At 44.5% G+C, this 21,918-nt stretch overlaps 1 pseudogene; it reads left to right on the top strand.

The window, feature by feature from the left end:
• Window positions 1-8,319: 8,319 nt before the first annotated feature.
• LOC130890389 (ran guanine nucleotide release factor-like) lies at window positions 8,320-13,207 on the top strand (annotated as a pseudogene).
• The last annotated feature ends 8,711 nt before the right edge of the window (window positions 13,208-21,918 follow it).

The raw sequence follows: 21,918 nt of genomic DNA on the forward strand, positions 1-21,918 counted from the left end.
GGTCCATCTCTCTGCTTTTGGCATCTGGGGATTCTAACAAATGTAATTCCCTCCTCCCCATCTGGGGATGGTGTGTTTCCAGAACCTTCTCAGCGAGTCAGCAGGCTGTATCTCCAAGTTGCAAACAGGCAGGAGTGAATATCACCATTGTCCTGACTGTTAGGAAGACAGGAGGGGCAGAAGAAGATGGGGGGGGGGTGCAGGAAGCTCTTCTGGTAGAAGTCAGCATATATAGTTGGCCCTCTATAGCTCGGAGTCCTCCATTTGCAAATTTAACCAACTGTTGAATACATCTCAAAACACTATGCCTGTACTGGGGGTACAGAATTTTTTCTCTTGTCACAATTCCCTAAAAAATTGATAACACATTCCCATTGTGTTATCTACTACAAGTAGTTTACAAAAAAATTGAAAATATGGAGGTGCATGTGCCCAGGTTCCATTCAGAAACATTTTTAGACAAGGGGCTTGAGCACTCATGGATGTTAGAATTAGTAGCTTTGAAGGCCATTCCCTGTGGATAACTAGGGGTGACTTTCCTCAGTGAACTGGGTAGCCTGGTGCTAGGCAGAGTCCTTCTCAGATGGGCTCAGCTGACAGCAAGAACAGGGAAAGGGCCAGAAACAGGAAAAGGAAGAAAGAACGTTCTCTGCAGCCATCCCCTTCCCAGGTAACTCTGAAACTGCTGCATATGGCAAGGATCTGCTTTTAGTTGTAGGAACTAATTGGAGCAGAGGTCACGCTCATTGCGGAACAGATGATGACTATCTAGCAGGACTATGGAGCAGGGACAGAGAGGGAGTCTACTGGATAGAAGACTAGAGGCAGAAATATAGAAGAAGAAGAGAATATATAGAGAATATAGACAGAAACCCACTGGGGCCCAACACAAGATGTCTGATAAGGAGGGCACAAAAACTTCCAGAATTCCTTCTAAACCATGAACCTGCCTGAAGAGGATGCCCTTTTTGCTCTGTTCTCAAAGGTGGTAGGACTGTCATGCCACACCAGGGAATCACTTGCAGCTCCTCATGGATGCAGCTAAGGACTGTCCATCAACTCAAGAAATGCCGCTCAGCCTCCAGCCCATGCAGGAGGTGTGTGCTGGGAGCCAGTTTTCTCAGGAAGCCACACACACCACTCAGTTTCCGCGTATCCATCACACAGGCCCTTCGCCAAATTCTGCAAAGTCCCTTCTCCTATAGAAACTCATGATGTCTATCATAAGCTTAAGACGACTCCTCTCACCATACACAGAGACACATGCACCCTAGCACACCGGAGAGGTGGCTCTCTCTGAGTTTGAGGTCAGCCTTGTCTGCAAATGGAGTTGCAGGACAGCTAGCACTATGCAGAAAGACCCTGTCTTGAAGAAGGTGGTGGTGGGCAAGGGGACTCGTCTGCATTTCAGCACTGCTGAATGAGGGCCATTCAGCATGACTGGGTCAGGGGAGGTCAAACGAACTGCAAAGGAAAAGTACTGCTGGTTTCCTTACTATGCAGGAGGCCTTCCAGTTTTAGAAAAGGAGAAAGGCGGAGTGGATTGTTTACTGGGGAACAAGGTAGGTAGATAGGTAGGAACCATTGAAAATGGAACTGCCGGGTCAAAGTTTCACTGGGTGGAAGGTTGGCAAAGATAGAAGTCCCATCCCAGGCTGGTGCAAAAAAAAAGCAGACTTCCTTTAATTAGAACAGGGAAGGGAAAGCTGACTTAAGGCACAAGGGACTCAACTTAAACTCTGCTACTGAGAAGCGCCTGTCCAATGACCTTCATGATAAAATATCCTCAGCTAAATAACAGAGCCAACTATTTAAAAATATTTTACTGTGTGAGCACTGCTGTGGATTCGACTTAAGGAAGTCCTTTGTGTTTCCTTCCCGAGGTTTGGGCCAGAAAATCTCATTCGTTCATAACCCAAACAGGGCTTCAGAGCTTGCCAGCACATACTGGGTCCCTGCTAAGTGTGCAGAAGTTGAACAGCATGACTCTGGATGTCCCAGAGTGCAGCCTTGCCGGCTGCGTGGAGCACGGGGCGGGGGGGGGGGGGGATTCCCACAGGGAGGGGCACCCCACAAGTTTACAGCAAGCCATTCACATGCAAACGTGTTTTATTTTCGGGTTTTAAATGGAGGTACTAAAAACAGAGTTCAAAGGAGGATTCGAGGAACACTTAAGAAGTTCAGCCTCTATTCTGAATAGCAATTAGGAGCAGCTAGGTATTTAAAAACATCTACAAATTTTTCTTTTGTAGGCTTGCTGCAAATGGAGTACAGCAGGCACTTTCAGAAGGGCGGAGAGGAGGTTAGGACATCTCCAAATGCTATTGCTCTTTGTCTTCCGAAAGTGCACTCATTCCACATATAACCCTGCCCTGGTAACAACACTGCGTCTAACAAAGACACTACCTGAAAAAACACAAGCCTAGCTCTTCCTGCAAGCAGCTTTGGTACTTGAAGAAATGGGCATATTCCTTATAGCTTTCTAGGAGGCAAATAATAAATACTTTGGGATGGGTGTTGCAGGGGACAAGCACAAAGGCTCCACAAATGTGAGGGAAAATTTTATATATCTGTAAGACTGAACTGATTTGGAAATGGTTAAGATTATGTAGGCAGATCCGGTAGGTTTCTGTGCTGGGGTGGGGAGGGATTCAGGTGCTAGCGCGGGCTTGATCAGTGAAGCTGGCTGTGAGGTGAGACTGGCAACCGCCATGATTGACTGGGGCAGCTGGGATGCTTACCTGGTGACCGGCACCTCGGTACCCTTACTCTTTCTTCTCCCAGAAGATCTTGCCGTTGATCAAGGATGTCTGCATCCTGGAAGGTTGACTGACTTGGATCACGGGAAGGGAAAAAATGAGAAGGTTTTCCAGGTTTGGTTTTGATATCTGGCCTAAAGAAAACACACACAGATCCCATCCTCAGGAGAAGGAAGGAACTTGGAGGGAGTAGCTGCTAAGATGCGTCATCTGAAGTCTCGGGTTTCCGGCTTGATTTTACCAGCTCCTAGCCCACCATCCACCCACCCATCCATTTCCTTCCCAATCTCAGGAGAGGCAGTCGCCAGTTTGGGGTTTATATTTAACTCCTGCAAAGCTTGGCGAAGGAGATCTCCGTTCCATTCTCCTCCGCCATGGCACCCTCCCTCTCACTGTCTAAACACACAGGATCAGTGCTTCTAAACCATGCACAGAATAGAGGGGACTCTTATAGCCGCCACAGAGGCCTCACATTTTCACCTCCAGTTTCTCTTACCAGCCACCTCCAATCAAGTCTGATTAGACTTCATAAAGTAAGTTGAACCCGGCTTCTCACAAACTGGCAGCAGCCCAGCTTCATTTGAATAAGGTGGAACATGGTATATCCTTGTGTATCTCACCTTGTAGACTGCAAGGGTGGCTCAGAGGCTAAGGGCACCACTATTCTTCTAGGCAATAGAGATTCCATTCCCAGCCCTCACATGGTGGCTCACAACAATCTGTAACTCCAGTTCCAGGGAGTCTAACACCTTCTTCTAGCCTCCAAGGGCACCAGGCAGGTACGTGGTATACAGACATACATTCAGGCAAAATAGATAGAGATAGAGACAGAGAGAAAGATTCTAGCTCTCAATTAGAATCTCAATTAGACTCTCAATAAAAGCAATGAGACATTCTCTCTTTTTCTCTCTCAATCTAAAATAAAAGAAGGTCTTATCTTCACTTACCTTCACTATGGTAGCAATAGCATAGTGCATCTGGACGTGGCGGGAGGTGGGGTGGGGATGGAATAACATCTCATTGTCTATATAGCCCAGTAGGGTAACTGGGGATGACAATAACTAAAGAGGATTTTAATGATAACTGTGCCATTTGACCTAATTTCATCATCGTTGCACATTACATACATGTGTAGAAACACAACATATATAAGTAAATAAGTACAATTTTTTTAATTTAAATAGTAAGGATGCCCATTGGGAAGCAGAGACTATGCTACTGAATCATTTCCATGATCTGCTTTGATCCTCATGTGTGTACCTTTAAAGCGTTCATATTCTGTGTATTATAAACGAGACTATCTCAGGCTGGAGAAATTACAGCCCTGGGCCAGTGTCGGGAGATCGGGACTTTTCCCCTATGTAGATTTCTCCCTTTGATAAGGGCCATGATTTTAGGACAGCACAGATTTTCTCAAGCCGGAAACCATACTATAAAGGGTGCCATTGTAGTTCAGTTGCCCATTAGGTAAGCAGTCTTCAGCATTGCATAGCTTCTTGGCTCTGTGCGGAAAGGCTCCTGGCAAGCTCCAGTAACAGAACAATTCTTGTGACTATTGCAGACATTGCTGAACTGGGTAGAAGGAAGAAGTTTGACACATGTTGAATATATAGCAAATGCATTATTAATAGTCTTTCCTTATGTGTTTTTCATTTCTGTCCACTGGTTTGTCTGAATCCAAGGGGCAAGTAACTGGACCTTGGTGGTCTTTCCAGATGTGAGAAGGGCGGCTGATCTAGGTGCCTTTCCTTCTACCATTTTGGATATCTGCCCCGTTGGATGAAGGGTTCCTTAGGAATGCATCATACTGATGAGTGACCCTAGAGGGCTCTCTCAAGTTACATTTACCCACTTCTTTTTCTCATCAATGGCCTCAATAAAATACCCAGGACTGAATGATACCCAGCTCATTGCCTAAGGAACACCAGATCTGATGAGAGAGGAACGTAACCCCAACCAGTCTTATGAACCTGACATTTGCCACCCTCTGAATGTTGCTGAATACACGTGTTGGGTGCCAGCACGAGCTTGCTAACTCTTCCTTCTCTCTTGTTGTCCTGGGTCTCCTGAGCACCAATTCAATGCTTTTTCAGTTATGATGAGGATCCCATCATGCCAAACTGGAGCCTTGCCAAACCTGCAGGATGTTACCTAGTTAGCAGGCATTTTAGGAACCATGACTGCTTGCACAGGGAAAAACTACTGCCCTTTAAATGAAGGTTAATGGAACCTTCCAGGTTCCGTTGTTCTTGCTGATTTTGTGCATGCTTGTTTCTAATAAAGCTCCACCACCTCCGCAGCCCATTGAAACTTACGAGGAATCAGTATACAGTTCAAGTCACCGACTCACTCTTTGAGGGTGACCTGGAATAAGCTTTCCTTATTTTAATATTAAGTTCTCTACCTAATGGTGCTCCATTTGTTTTCTGACCATGTGATGGATGACCTCAAATTGAGCATGTGCAGTCTTTCCCGAGTAAGTAAAAGCTTCCAGCTTGGCGTGTGGGGAGGCAGTGCCTTGAGAATCCTCTCCAGCGTTCTGTTTGTCTGCAGCAAGTAATTCTTCCTTCATTATTTCATCTCTTGCTGGTGCGTGGGCTTTGCTCTTACCAGGGGTGAGCCCCTGAATTTTTAGAAGACAAGTAATCCATTCCTAAATTCCTCCACAGCCCTGTCGATAGGCACAGATAAACCCACCTACCTATTGACCCGTGCCTCCCACTGTTATGCCGTCATCATGAATAGAATTCCACATTTTCCCCCCAACCATGTTAGTCTAGCAGCAAAATAGTCCAAGCAGACAGAAATGCTCTGGGGAGACTCATAAGAGAGACAGCTCAAGGGAGACGGATCGGTAGCACAATGGCCTTCCAAACAAAACTAGCCCAGGTTAGCCTTCAGTTTCTCTGGCTGCTGGTTATGCACTCTTCACCTCTCGGAGCCTTAACTGTCCGCACCTACAAGCCGTGGGAAGTGTGAGACCTTGTATATGGTCTCTAGCGCTGGTCTTCACATCCGTGACAAAGTCAATATATATTGGCTCTTTTCCAGTCAGGGCTTCATAAAGCATTTCTTTTACCCAAATGTGTTACCATGAGAGATAACATTCAGTTCATTTTAATATACTTTATATTAGCAATAATATATTAATTTATATCAATATTTTATTGCTACATAACAGTAATGATGTGTTAATATTTCAGTATGTTAAACATTAATGACTATTTAATGTTGATTGAATGTCTACCTGATGAATATTTAGAAGGTGTCTACTATGTGCCGAACTCGAAAGTCATTGGTCTGTGTTTTTATTTTATTTTATTTTTTGCATCTAGAGGCTTAAACACGTTGACCAAACGTTTAGCCTTATTTGTTCAACACATACACAGCAACAAGTCCCAAACTGGAAGGCCAGTTCAGAAATGTGACACAGGGGCCTAGAGAAAACAACAGGCTGTGCTCGAAAGCTGAGATGAGCACCTGCAGGTTCACGAGTGGGGACAGCGGCCAGGACTTTGGAGGCTGTGGAGGAGGAAATCAGAATCCTTTCTTCAGCTGCCACGTTTCTCCTCACAGCCATTTCATGAAATATAAAATAGCTATGGGAAAAAAAAACTTTTATATAAATCTTTTTTTCTCCCCCTCAGAGGACTCTGACAGTGCAGTCTCCCTAACATCAAACATTCCCATGAAAAATTAAAAATCCAGTCAATCAACCAGCTGTTTCTAAATATACAAAAATATGGTACAAACCATCTGAGTTTTTACTCTTTGGTTGAAGAAATACATCATTTAGACAGAGCCTAAAGCACATCTTGTTCATCACTCACTGAAAAAAAAAATAGCATTTCTTTGGTACTCAAGAAAAAAAATATTAACAGCAAAATTCTTCCATTAGACCACTCAAGGACACACCTGTGCTCAAAGCAGACCCTCTGGTGCTGTGAGGCCGACCCAGAATCTGAGCGAGAGAGGGGGTGGGCAGGGCCCCTGTGCCGGGGGCTTCCCTGCGCTCTAGACCATAGCCCCCTTACTCGTCATGTGATGGAGTGACGCATTTTGTCGTGTTTTCTGGAATGGAAATGGTCCGCAGCTGGAGGTAAGGGGGGGCCTTAGGAAAACCTGCCTTCTCGACCCGGAACAAGCAAATGCAGCTGTGTCAGGGCTCAAGGTGACTTCTCAAGCTTACTCATTTACTTACCAGCGGAATTAGTGAGGAACTCTGGCTCCTGCACCGTTCAAGTCTCTTTAATGATCTCCGTTGTAAAAAGCTTTCCACTTCAGAGATTTATGCTTCAGGTTATGTGTTCATCAGCTTGCTGTCACTGTGACAAAATATTTGAGACAGGCAACTCAACAGAGGAGAGATTTATATAGCTCGTGGCCGCTTATGTTCAGTCCGTGGTTGCCTTGGGCCTGTCCTGAGACAGGACGCTGTAGCGGGGAGCACATGGCGGAGCCAAGCAGCTAAGCGCATGGAGGCCGGGAGGAAGGAGAGAAGGAGAGAAGGAGAATGTTTCAAAGCCTGTGAGAGCTAGTTTTTATCAATTTGACACACATCTAGGTGTCCCCAGGAAGAGGTTATTTCAATTGGGGAATTGCCTTTCTCAGACTGGCCTGTAGGCATGTCTGTAGTGTGTTTTTCTTGATTAATAATTGATGTTGGAGGACCCATCCCACTGTGAGCTGTGCCATCCCTGAGCAGATGGGCCTGGACCATATAACAAAGGTATCTGAGCAAGCCAGGGGAAGCGAGCCAGTAAGCAGCATTCCTCTATGGTCTCTCCCAAGTTTTTTTTTTTTTTTTTTTTTTTTTTTTTTTTTGTCATGCTTTCCTTTTTTTTTTAAATCACAGCAACAGAAAGCAAGCTAGTCTAGGTTCCAATATTTCCTTTAAGAGAACACCCCCAATGATCGAACTTTCCTCCCATAGGGGTCTACCCCTCAGAGGTTCTACTGTCTCCCAGCACCGCCACACATTGGCAAGCAAGCCTTTATTTAGCCCATGAGGCTTTTGGGGACAATTGAGATCCAAACTGTAACATGTTGAGGAGAGAAGCGATAGAGATTGGTGAAGACAGCTTTCTCTGAGAGGTTCATTTGCCCTGAAGACTATACAGTTGAAATTTGGATAGTGATCATTACCGTTAATGTTATTTCTCAAATTCAAGTTGCACAGATTATCAAATCGGCTAAGATGTCCATAAATGGATGGATGAATAGTGACAGTGTGGAACCCATCCTTGAGAAAGTTTTGTGCTGCCATAAGGAACGAAATGAGACCAGACATGCTGGCACACGTTTAATTTCAGCACTCAGGAAGCAGAGGCAGGCGCATCTCTGTGAGTTCGAGGTCAGCCTAGTGTCTACATAGTGAGCTCCAGGAGAGTCGGGTCTTATAGAGAAACCCTGTCTAAAAAAAACGCTTAGTAGGCCAGGAGGAGATGGTGAGATGGTGGCTGCTCCAGCTGCTCTGGGAACCCCAGGAGAATTGGTGCTTCGAAGGCCTATGTACATTTCCCTAAAACCTTGCTTATGTCCAGACTCAGCTCCCAGATCCATGGAGCCCACCAGAAGCTGTCCGCTGTCCAGAGATGCCCTCTCTGTCATCCTTCCCAACTAGGGCCATTGGTGTCGGTGACCTCCAACCAGTACAGGATAACCAAGAAGTTTTCTGCAGTGCTGTGACCCAGAGTCTCATCGTGGAAAGTTCTGGAACTGTAGGCCATGTGTGGGACAAAGCATCTGAGCAGAACCATTTTGAGGATGTTGGCAGGGCACAGGAGGCTAGGACCGTGCATGTGATATCTGTGTAACCTCTCTGTTTGGAACTTATCTTTGAGGTGCTGGCTGTCAAGAAACCTGGTTCCTTCCTGGCAAGCAGCGGGTAGCTAAAGAAAACCAGCAGGTAGCAAAGGATGTCACATCGTATCCAGTCTGACTTCGACTGCCAAGGCCAGGCTGATCTCTTGCTCACCTTCACTCTAACCTCCCTCTAACAGCGGGTCTCTTGGCCCAGAAAATCTGTCGTGTCCACCTTGGAGTCTGGGTAACTCTGAACAATTGGTGACTAGTTTGACCCTTCATCATTCCCACATCTTCCATGGGGAAACACAACATACTGCTGACGAGGCCTCGGGAACCCAGTTCTTAGAGGTAGAGTTTCTTTCTATTTCTTCACTGGCCATAAACATAAGACACCTCCTCTGTAGACATCAACTTGCTTTATAAACAACATTTTTTAAAAAGAATGAAATTATGTTATCTGTAGAAAAATGTATGGAACTGTAAAAATTATAAATATTTCATTTCTTCCCACATAAATAATGTAGAATATATATATTCATATATGAATATATCTGTATCTTTATCTATGGCATAAAAATAGAAAGAGTATAAAGCTCGAGTTTCAGGTTCTTCAGTCAATTGGTTGGAGGTACTTGGGGCCTTACACACTGTTTAAGAGAGGAAGATAAACACAGGTGGCCATGGTGAGATGGAGGCACCCCTACGATTATGAAGAGCCCAGCCATGCCCCCATCCTTAGTAAATACCTTCTGTTGATCACCTTAGAGCTAGATTTTATTTTGAAAACCTCTGTCCCACTGCATCAAGGCTGGAACTGTTCCTATTGGGAGTTTGAAGGACAGAGAATAGACCTTTGCTTTATGTGACACAGCCCCAGAGAAGAAAGGGGCAGTCTCTGAGTCCTCTGCAGAGGGCAAGGGTTGATCCCCTACTCAAGGAAAAGAAATACTTAGGATTAGAACCATCCACATAGACCTTGAGTGGTTTTCAATGAAGACGGTTATTGCACTGATATCATTGAAATGGGCAAGGGTTAAGACAGAGTGCGTGCAAAACGGACTTATACCTGGCAGGTGCTTAAGTAATAACAACTACGGAGGCACAGCTACATATGCATTAAATTATGTGAAATTCTATAGATATGGGTATGATTACATGAATTATGTTAAGTGTTTGCTGGAGATGACAGCTGGCCAGCTGTCAGCATTTTGTTGTGCCAGTAGAGATCTTGGATTTATCTATTATCTGCATGGCCCTTTGCCTCTCTGTGCCTCAGTGTCCTTGTATATCCCATAGATTTTTGTGAAAATCTTTAAGGGTGATTAAGAAAGATCAAACACATTTGGCACAAGAGTCACATCTGGCACACAGAAAGTGTGCCACTGAAAGTTAGGTGTAGCTAGTGTTGAGTAAACAACTCTGGGCAGATCTGCCCTTCGCTGCATCAGCCTTAGTGACACCACACTTTAATCTAAAGATCTAATGTGTGTGTGTGTTAGAGAGAGAGACAGACAGACAGACAGAGACAGAGAGACACACAGATAGACAGACATAGAGACAGAGACACAGAGATGGAGACATGGCAGATAGCAGTTAGCACTGGGAATCTACTCAGCGTGAAGTAGAACTTGACATGGGACCCGAGCCTAGCACCTAAGCGGAAGGCAGTAACAAGTAATAGGATGCTGGACTATGACTTCCTCCTCATCCCAAGGCAGCCACATGACTCAGAGTTTTCCAGCTCGTATTTCTCATCCTCCTGACTCTTACAAACTCTTTCTAGTTAGAGCTAACCTGGCTGCAAGGGTTTCTGTGTTTGTTCTGCGCCTTCAACTCCATGTCTGATGGAGATGATAGTCTCAGCTATCTGAACACATCCCAAGCCTGTCACCATGCAAAGAGAGTGGAAGCAACAACCCCAAGGACCCAGGAACTTTGGATGAAGATCATGCGAAACAGTGCCCTGCCTGTCAGAAGTCAGTCTGTGATGAATATTCCATGCTTTAATATTCACTTTGTTTTCTTTAGTTTGTTTAATCTCCTCACTCATCCATGGTACATGGAACATGCCTTAGAACATTTGAGACGTCATCAGCAAACCATCAGTCTCAGAGCCTGAATCAGAGGTCCAGACTGCCCCTCTTTTTAATTACTCAAGTGCCCTATGCTCTGTTGCTCCTTGAACATATCACTCCTTGAACCGGAAGAAAATTCATGGCAGGCTCTGTGCCCATCTCTGGAGTGTCCCATTCTAACATGGGCTTCTGTGGCGTATAGCACGCTCGTAACTGACTGAAGGCATTGTCTTTGCCTATGGGATCTGGATGCCTTAGGTCAGGCCCTGGATTTAGACACAGCACAGATCATCTCTCTGAGCATCAAGGACCTTGGGTTCTGACTCTTGGGTACCCTTCTGCAGAACCACCTGCTCACATTACATGGCAGTTTTGAGCTCTGCCTTTGATGATTAATATTGATTGTCATCTTGGTGGGATCCAGAATCACATTTCAGACAGGTCTCCAGGCCTGTGTGCTAGGGCGTATGTAGATGAGATGAACTGAGGTGGGGAGAGCCGCAGCGTTCATCGGACTCTCCTCCCTGATTGGGCAGATGTGATATGACCAGCCACGTCAAGCATCTACCACCATGACTTCCCTGCTGTGAAGGACTGCACCCTGGTATGGTGAGCCAAATAAACCCTTCATTTTTTGAAGTTAATTTTGTCACAGCAAAAAGTAGCTAGTGCAGTACCCTAAATAACCCTGTCTGAATCTTTCTTCGTTTAAGCTTACTATTAAAACCCAAGTGTGGGGCCAAGGAGATGGCTCACTGGTGAAAGCACCAATGGTACAAGCCTGACGGCCTGAGTTCGAATCCCCAGACCCATGTAAAAGCTGGATGCAGTTGTCTACATGTCTGTAATCCTTGCTCTCCCATGGAGAGATGGGAGATGGTAACAGAGGATTTTCAGATCCAGTTACCATGGTATCCATTCAGCAGTGAAAAAGAGCCCCTGTCTCAAGTAAGGAATGGTCCCTAAGGTTGCCCTCTGACCTCCACAGGTACAGCGCGGCATTGTTTCTCCCTCTTCTCTCCTTCTCACATCCAAAAGCACACCTGTGTGTTGATAACACCCAACAATCCTGCAGTGGAAGTAAACCAGGGTTGTAGATATAGTGGGAGCATGTGTGCATGTGCGTGTGTGCATGTGTGCATGCATATGTGTGTGTGTGATATGTAGATGCCAATGCAGAAAGGCCACCATAGGGAGTGCTATATTTTGAACATAAAATGTCATCAAAGAGCCATGTTGGAAAGTGAGCTTCCCGAGGTTATGTGTTAGTCAGGTTTGAAAACAAAAGCCGCAAACTGTTCCCTAGTTCACGCTAAGTCTTTATTTCTAGAGAAGTTCCTACTAGTTCCTCTACCCGGAATTGGGGGCTTCTGTACCCCAAACCTGGCATCTTAGTAAAGCCACACTTGCGAGGGAAGCAAGAAGGAGCTTCCCATTGCTCCTTATTTTCTCTTCCCTCTTGGATCAGGGAGAAGAACTAGAAGTAGGGGACACTACCACACAGCCACACTGTCCCCAGAAACACTGCCTCCTGGCTCACGGAGGAGGTTCGTAAGCACACTGCACATTCCCCAGAAGGGCACAGGACAGAGCCAGAGCCAGGCAGGACTGAGCTTGTCTACAAAGCAATGCAGGTAAGGTAGGTGTCCCCTATTCTCATGAGAATGAATCCCCAGGCTGGAAAGAAAGGGAACATAATGCAATGATGACCCCAAAGTCGGCTGTTTAATCTGCATGCTGTTGAAACATTTAGATAAAACGTGAGACGTAACTCCAAAGGAGGCATTTTCAATGTACTCCCACCAAGTTGAGATATTTGGAAGCGTGTGCTGACTTCTCAGCATCTTTACAAAGACCACAACATGGAAGCCAATAAAGGCTTCTTTCTGGGGCCGGATGAAGACAGAAGAGATAAACTTGGCTAAGTTTAAAACTACAGCATATGCGACTATGAAAACAGCTGAGAGGAAAAAAAATATTGTCCTAAATGTTATAGACTGTTCGTGTCCCTTCATATTCATCCGCTGGAAGCTAAAGCCCTGAATGATGAGTTTTACAGGCATGGTTTGGGAGAGGCATGCAGTGTAAAGGCGGAGCCTTCAGGAATGGGATTCATGTGGTCCTAAGAGGTCAGAGAACTGGGAGGGATCTCATCTGATCAAATGAGAAGGCAGGAGGTTTGCAGCCCTGCAAAGGGCAGTCCCTGGAGCTCAGCCACATTGACACTCTGAGCTAGGATGTCTAACCTCTAGAGCTATGAGTGATACATTCTCTTTACGCAGAGGCTGTTTAGCCCTGTGGTCCTTTGAGGTAGTCGCCCAAGAAGACTAACATTGCTATTATTTAAATGGAAATGTCTGCACCGGGCTCATGTTTCCGACACCTGCTTGCCAGCTGGAGGTGCTATTTCTGGAAGCCATGGAGCCTCCAGGAGGAGCAGCCGGTCTGGAGGAAGTGTGTCACCGGGGACAGGTGTTTGAAGGTTTTACCCTGCTTGGTCCTCTCTCCGTTCGCTGCTTCTTAGCTCACCATGATCTAGCTGCCTTCCCTGCCTTCATCGGCTGAAGCCCTCTGTACCCATGAGCCAAACGGAAGGCTCTCCTCCCCTCAGTGACATCAGGTATTTAGGTCACAATGATGAAAAGTGACAAATACAGACGTGAATAAAATTATCTTTCCCTGTGCAGATTAGAGACAAATATGGCTATAGAATGAAATAAAATAAGTCTTCAAATCAATGATGATTTGTGTCATCAGATTTTTACTGTTCTTGAGACAGAGTCTAACAATGTAGTCCAGGCTGGCCTCAAATTTTGATCTTTCTGCCTCAGGATTCTGAGTGCTGGGATCACATTAACCTAACTTCTATGCCATCAATTTAAAAGGCAATGACTGTCAAGTAAAATTGCAACATATAATAGAAATGTTAATATAAAAATGCTAGGATTTCTGGTATATGCAGTATACTATAGGCCTTTTGTATATGTTATGATTGAGGGGTAAAATATACCATGGTGTCCCTTTTAGATCTTGTGGATAAAATCTATGGAGAAAAATATTTTGATGGGGCTGGAGAGACAGAGAGACGGTTTAGTGGTCAAGAGCACTTGTTCTCACAGAGGATCCAGGCTTCTCTTCCCAGCACCTTCAGGGTGGCCCACAACCTTCTTTCTGTTACTCCCATTCTAGGAAATCTGACACCCTCTTCACAGGCACCAGGCATGCACACGGGGCACAGACTTCATACAGGTAAAACACACGTTCACGTAATACAAAAAATTTAAATACGTATTGTAAAACTTACTTTTTAAAAATTTATATTTAAACATGTACACTGTAAAATACAAATATTTTCATTTAACTTAGTGGTTAAGACTACTTACTGCTCTTTCAGATGTTCCAAGTTCAGTTCCCAACACCCATCAGGCAGCTCACAACTGTCTGTAACACCAGCTTCAGGGGATCTGATACCCTCTTCGGGCCTCTGCAGGTACCTGCACACTCATGTATATAGCCACATACATATGCACATGTGTAGACACACAAATAATATAAAAAAATCTTTTTGTTTGCTTGGTTTTGTTTTGTTTTGTTTTTGTGACAGGGTTTCCCTGTGTAAGCCCCGACTGTCCAAGAACTCACCCTGTAGACCAGCCTGGCATTGAACTCGGAGATCTGCCTGCTTCTGACTCCCAAATTCTGGGATTAAATGCATGCTCAGTCACAAATAAATCTTTTACAAATCTTTATAAATTAGATTTGCTCTTTCTATTTTATGTGTGTTTTGCCTGTGTATATGCATGTGTACCAAGTCATGTGTGTGCCTGGTGCCCCTGAAGGTCAGTAGAGGGCACCAAATTCCCTGGAATTGGAGTTATAGGTGGTTATGAATCACCATGTGGGTGCTGGGACTTGAACCTGGGTCCTCTACAAGAGCAACAAGTACTCTTAACTGCTGAGCAATCTTTCCAGCCCCTACAAATAAATCTTTAGAAAATACAAGGAATTCTGGATATTGTTTGGTTTTGCTTTTGTTTTCCTTAGATGCTGAATTTGGAGTAAGACATCTCCTACCCCTGTACCTTTCTTTGCCTGAATTAAAATGTTTACTGAAAAATTAGCATTTTGAAAATTAATAGGCACAGAATAGGAGATAATATATTCCATCTGTCCGCTTGGGGGAATCTTTACATTTTTCCCCTCTGTTAAATTTATCATGGAATTTCTGATAACAATATGACCCGCAGCTGAGAGCAGAGCCAGAAGACAGTAGACATAGAAAGCTATTGGATGAGTGATTGGAAAGAGGGGCAAACGTGTTTTCTGTGAGTGCTGGGACTCTCCCTGGGAAGTGAATGCACTGCACCCCCTGTCTGCGCTCTCTATGTGCTAGAACCCAGTTCGCGAGCTTCGGGCAAGGGGCTGGAGGTTGAGGAAACACACGAAGAGACAGACCAACACACGGACCTCTAATCGCTGGTACAAAGCCCTTCTTTAATAGCACCATGGAGGCTTAAATACCCTACAGTCAATGGCCAACAGGTGAAAATCCCATCCTCTGATCCTCTAGGCTAGGCACAGCTTCTAGTAACTTCAATTAGAAGGCTCTAGACAGGGAAGAGCAACTGATCCCAACAAATGCTGGGGAATGAAACAGTTGCCCTGTGACCAGGTGACGAGAGCTGGGCTCTAACCTGACAGGGAGGATGGGTGTGTGGTGCTCATGAGACATTGAGACACTGCAAAGGAGAGGAAACCGTCAGAAGCAGCACACAGCGAGTCTGCAATTGCCTGTGTGGTCTCTGTCTGTGTTTGTATCACACATCTGCTACTTAATGGAATGAGCGCTGAGCACAGCCTCAGGTGAGTTTGAATCTGCAATTAAGGACCAGGATTACTAATATACAGAAAGATGGTTTTCCAACAATGAAGAAAACACTTCTGCTTCCTTTCCCTATACACTCCTTACGCTTCTGGAATCAGTAGGAGTAGTAAAATATTTGCATCCAGAACCTTCTTTGTTCCTCCCTTCTCTGCCATTCAGGCTTCTCATGCATTCCCTTCACTGATGGTGTGGGTGGTGGTACACTTTCTCCAGGCACTCCCACCTCCTAAAGCGTCACAGACAAACTCTAGCAGGACTCTCAGGACAAGCTCCCAGCTCATTCAGCCTGTGGGAAACAAGAACTTCCTGTGGTGCAATAAGAAGCAGGCAGGCGGGGGTGGGGGTGAAGGGCAGATGTGGCAGAGGCTGAGGTGGTGGGTCAAGAAAAGGGAATGATTGGAAAGCAACCCATGCCTTCCCTCTGCACATGGGCATGGAGCATGCTGGAGCAATGAGGAGAGGCAGACCCTTCTTCATGATGGGTGGCTCTCTAGAGACTATCTACATGGGGCATGCCCCGGCCTATTGGCAGCCTTTGTGGGGCTGGATCCCATGAAATGTTCCACCACAGATTTCATTCAGCGTAAGGAAACACTCAGCCTGTTAAAGCCTTCTCAGAAAAGAATGTCCCCAAAGGGAGAAGACCCTGAGGCCAATCACAGGAAGGGCAGATTTGAAAATGTCTTCTGCAGTTTGGGACTGTGATTCAGCTACAGTGGGGTGTTTGTGCTTCCTAAGTTCCCGCATCAAAAAGGGCACCCGAGCTGGGCTGTAGACACTGAACAGGGGGATCATAGTGCCATTCATAGCCAAGAGCTCCTGATAGATAGAACCTGGGCTTATAACCTAGGCATATGCATACACAAGGGTATACACAGAAGCAGACAAACACAGATAGCCAGGAGCATAGTTAATTCATTCTTACCACTGAACAAGTAATCACAGAAAAGCCATCATTCCAAGCTTAAGTAGAAGTGATGTTAGATTGAAAGCCCAGGAGGTGAGGGAGACAAGGAGACAGCCTGGACTCGGCTCAGAAGTGATCAAAGCCACAGATCTTTATGGGTGCTTCTGTCGTACAGGGCTGGGTGACTTCCCAACCCTTTTCAACACTGTTGAACTGGAGCAAATAAAACTGCTGTGGATCGAGCAGTCCTCCGACGAGGGCCGCAAAATATGTACACTGCAAATGGTTAGAGTCTGCATCACCTGCCAACCTCACATCAGAGAAAGGTGTCCTCACCCTGTGCAGCAAGGAAGAAAACTACTCAACAGTAAAGGAAGAAGCGTGCAGGAAACCATTTCATCGCATTCCTTATATGTACAAACATGAATAATTTGACATGATGTTTAGACAGTTTCTCCCTAACTTAAGTCTTTTAATTAAAATGAAAGGCAGAAAATATGCTTTAAATATGAATGCAAGAGGTGTGAGCTGGCACCCCCCAGCCTTCCTCCTCTCTCTCGCTCTCTTTTTCTCTCTCTCTGTTGTTAGCGAGCACAATAAAATCTCATTTCTCCTGCCGTCTTTTCATAATGTTTATGGTTGTTTTAGGTAACACATAAACCATGCTGAATGTGATATTCCCCTTATTACATGTCAGGGACACATATTAAACTGGAGCCTGTCCCTTTTTCTGCTATTTACTTTTGTGGCAAATCAGTCAATGTATTTTCCTCGACTCACCAGGCAATATTGCAGGGTTGCCTTCAGCCCTGAAGGTAAATGCTAACTTTACAGCTTGTGCCAAGCGGCACGCCCTGGGCTCGCCACCGAGTGAATGAGAGCAGTATATTCTGGGCCGAGAAATGGGCTCGGATGTTGCCCCTAATAAATTACGTGATTATTAAATTGCCGTGCAGTTCCAACCCACGTTATTTTATTTTACCTCTTGCCGGCTCCCTTGTCGCCTTCTCTGCTTTGCCTCCGTCTTCTGTGTGCTTAACTTGTAAAATGCTAAACAAGTTTTGATATTTACCTGTTTATGATTAAATTGCAAAATGATCTGCTTAGTTCTGTTCTAAATTAAGGTCTGCATTAAATGTCATAGCATTTATCTTTCATAAAATGAGACAGCAAGGACACTAATTTCCTAGGTATTCAATCACTGCCCTGTGCCACTGGAGAGACAGTCAAGGAACAAGCCTGCCCACAGTTCACAGCTCACTGACAGCCCTGAGATGGAATCATAAAAGTCAATTAATCATTAAAAGCTGTTACAAGCACATATCGAACCAGTCTGGCACAAAATGTTAATCAGTCCAATATCAATATAATAAATTCCTGCAAATTGGAGCGATCGATACGTTTAGGGCCTAATGAATCAATTTGAGGGCACCGGGCTGTTCCTTTGGGGTCCCCATGACATGGTAGCTGGGTGAGTGCTACATCTCTAGGCTCACTGCCAACAGAGGTCACCTATCCTAACAGGCTGTTCACTTCAGCCGCAGTTACCACGGTGACAGCATGTCACCGCTGCCCTAGTGTCCTTCTAGGTAAGGTGGAAGCCAATGCATCACTGCCCTTGATGGATTTGTCAATAATACTTAGCAGGGGAGGGGGGCTGCTCGCGTAACACGCGGAGGCCTCCTGTCCCCTAGCAGCTTGGTGTGATTTAATTGTCTGAAGAGGTGTGTGCGTCTGCATATATGCAGGAACTAAGCAGTGGTTACAGACAGAGGGAGTTGGCCATGGAGCCAGCTGCCTTTGGAAGGCTAGCAAAAAATAACCCAGAAAGGAAAGGCGGTCAGAGCAATGATCAGGGTGTTACATTAACTCAGTCCCCGTGTGAGTAAGAAATCACCTAGAGCCTCTAAGATTAACAATTTATTACCTACAACATTTTAATACATCACTCATGAGTGGAAATGGAGTTGGGTATTAATACCCGAAGGCCCAGACTCACAGTGGCATTTCTAGATACCCGCTTGCAGCTCTGTGTGTCCACCAAGCCAAGTCCGTCAGGGTAAACCTGGGGGAGCAGAAATGATTGATGGATTTGTTGGCCTCCCTCTCCCCTCACCCCTATCGCCGGCAGTCTACCCTTGCCCAAACAACCATGGCTCTGGATGCTTGAAGCAGACTGAGCATGCAGAAATAAGATTTTAACCAATCTTCTTCATCATCTGTTTTTAAAAAGCAGACTTTCCATGTTTCAACACATTTTCTCTTTCGTCACGCCTATTAAAACTGACCACTGAAGGGAAGCAAGAGCAGTTTTGGCATTACAGAGTAGAATAAAACCTCTTTAGAGATAAAAAAAAAAATCTCACCTACAGAGACTCTGGGGAATCACCACGTTCCAGAACCTTCACTGTCATTTAACATAAAACATAAAGGTTAATACTGAATAAAATAATACCCTGGGTGATTATTTTAATAGTCTCAAAGTACAACTTTCCCCCTGGATTGCTCTTCCATAGGGCACGGAATCCACAGACACCTGACTGGTTCTGTACGTCCCTGCATTACCAACAGGACCATTCGATTCCGCTTAATCCCCAGAAGTTACTGTCTGTGTTTTCCTTGCACCGTTTATTCCCTTCTAGAAAAAAAAAAAAAAAGTGGAATCTATGCCAACTAAAAGAAATGTTAATTTCTACTGCCTAGTTATTTTAAAAGATTTTTTTCTTACCTGAAAAAAATCATTTGTATTATAGTGGTCTGAATTATAGGAAACATCAAAACAAATTACGAATTCTCTGCTAAAGAAATAACGATTCAACACATTGAGACAGGGTGATGTTGCCGGTGTTCAGACAAAGGTAATGCAGGGCCTCGGCTTAATTGCCCTGACATTGTGCTCAACCACTCCTGCTCCACTCTTTGAGGGGGAAAAACACCTCTCATTGTTATTAATTGTATTCCTTTTAGAATGCAATGTCATATCGCTGCAGGCTGAGCTAATGAAACACACCCATATTACCAAAATAGGCATATTTCTTTTTGTTCAACACATTCTATCAGAACTGTCTGCTAAAGACACTGTGTTAAGATCTTTTCATAGAGCAATATAAAGAACATCTCAACTACTTCAACATTTCTATTATCCGATTACTAAAATGCCCAGGAGGACTAAACAATATAGTGTGAATTCAGTTATCCTATAAGACTTTGGAAATATTGCTAATTCCTGCCTTGGATTTATGTTAATATTAATGCTAGATTACATGCTATAGCTTCTGAATACCTTCTGCATACCAATTCCCACAAAGGCAGGATGCTCCCATGCACTGGAGCTATATGCCTCTATGATAATGAGAATCTGAATTATTTATCTCTATTTATCCTACAGGAGTTCACGCGACCCCAGTCCCATTTTCTTTCTCTGCTGCACATCAATGCCTGTAAACACGACTTCAGAGCTGCTGCCCACGTTCTGTGTTCGCCTTCTCTCTCTTTTTTTTTTTTTCCAGCATAGCAATAGGCAGTAGATGAGAGTGTTACACCACTAGGAGAATCCGTTTAAGCGTGTATTTGAGGTAAACCCTCCTAATTAAGTCAACTTTAACACAGACACGCAAATGGCACCATGTGTATGTGTCTGGCGCCTAATACCGTCTGCTGAGCCCAAAGGAAGTCGGGCAGCAGCGGGGCCAAGGAGACAGTTAATACATTCAGCCTCTCCTTCCTTCAACCTTTCTGCTCGAGAACTGTTTGTGGGATGGGGGCGGGGTGGGCAGCTTCCCACTCTGGCTCGTGCCTAAATCAGCAACGTTAAGAGGCAGACATTCTGACTTTGCTCGGATGTTCACAGTATTTCTGGGTCCCCTTTGCCCAAGGAAAGAATGTGATGAGTTTGAATGACTGAAAGTCGACGGAAGGAGTCCGGTTTCAAGTTGGGTTCCGTCTCAGCTTTCCACAATGAGGAGCATACCAGAGAGCTTCAAGAACATTCCAGAAAGCTTTATCATACACGGATCAGGACTTGGCGGGGTACCATGGGGAGAGCAAAGCTTGTCATGCTTTGCCAAGCTGGCATTTTCATGAGACTAAGTTGTTAGCAATTGGCACTATCAATGTTTTGGGTGGCCTCAAGTGACACATAAAAGGAACACCCTTTCTCTGCACAGCTGTGGAGCAACTGCTAGAGGGAAGGTTGCTTAGGGCCATTCTTCTAAGAACGAACTTGGAAAGTCCTACTAGGTGATCTAGTTAGACATAGTTTGCTCATCCAGACCTATAGAGCGTAGCAATCAGACATCTTGACAAGACCACTGGCAACCCATGTGTAGAGGGAGACTGAAGAAGCTAAAACAAAAACTTTCTAGAAACCACAGTCTGTTTTTACATACAGTGGTTGCTCCTTACACACTTTCCAAGACACTGATGGATACCTGAACCCACAGATAACACTGAACCCTAAATAAGCTCTGTTTTTTTATATCAGCATACCCATGAGGAAGCTAACTAAAAGCTAGGCCCAGAAAGAGATTCACAGCAACTAACAATACAAAGGAGCATGCATATCAACATGTTGTAATACAATTTATGGGAACCTCCCCCACTATGCTCCCTCTATATTTTGAGATGTTTCTCAAAGAGACTGTTTCATCTCATACAGAGAAGATAATAAAAGACCAAAGAAAATAATTCCATTTAATGCCAGCTTACTGAGCTAGTGAATTTTGGAGGGTTACTTACAGGAACACAGGTGGCCAAAAGCCTTCAGGATTGGTGACACTCTTGAAGCTGCATCCCTGGAGTCTGCTGTACAACTTGTAGGCAGCTACACCACTGCCTTATCTCCTTCAGTAATTGTTTACTGCTTATATAACATCAGGGAGTGATCTTGTGAGCCTTGTAAGTTTCATGAGCTTCCTAAGTCGTATAGGTTTCTTGTGAGGTTCAAGATCCTCACAAGCTTTTCTGTCCCTCAAGATGGAATGTTTCAATCCAAAGAAAACAGTGACGTAATACTCCTAATATCTTAATATCTTATTGCAGCAAACTCTTCTTTCTTGCCTTACTCTTCAGATCAGCACACAAGTTAAAACTTAAGAATGAATTCTGGAATTTGCACTTCAATATATTTAGGATAGTGAGAACTACTATACAAAAAGTATAAAATAGTAAAATATTAATGCCTGTATAAGACAAATGGTGACACATTGGAGCTACTTCACTTGATAACCAATTGATCTACACGAAGTAATTCTAAAACAAGAATATACAGACACCAAAATTGTGAGATTTGAATGATGTGGCACCTAATAACAATTTTTATTCTCTTATGATACAGCTTATCCATGGTGTGATATAGAATATGTGTCCTTAGCAACCCTAGAAAAAAAGCATACTAGAGTATTCACTGATCAGACCTATTGGTGCCTGACCTTCATACATCCCATGTTCTTGCAAAATAAACTAGAACTGAGACTATGAATCTGT

This window comes from Chionomys nivalis, chromosome 19 (assembly GCF_950005125.1).
Source record: "Chionomys nivalis chromosome 19, mChiNiv1.1, whole genome shotgun sequence".
Taxonomy (NCBI): domain Eukaryota; kingdom Metazoa; phylum Chordata; class Mammalia; order Rodentia; family Cricetidae; genus Chionomys; species Chionomys nivalis.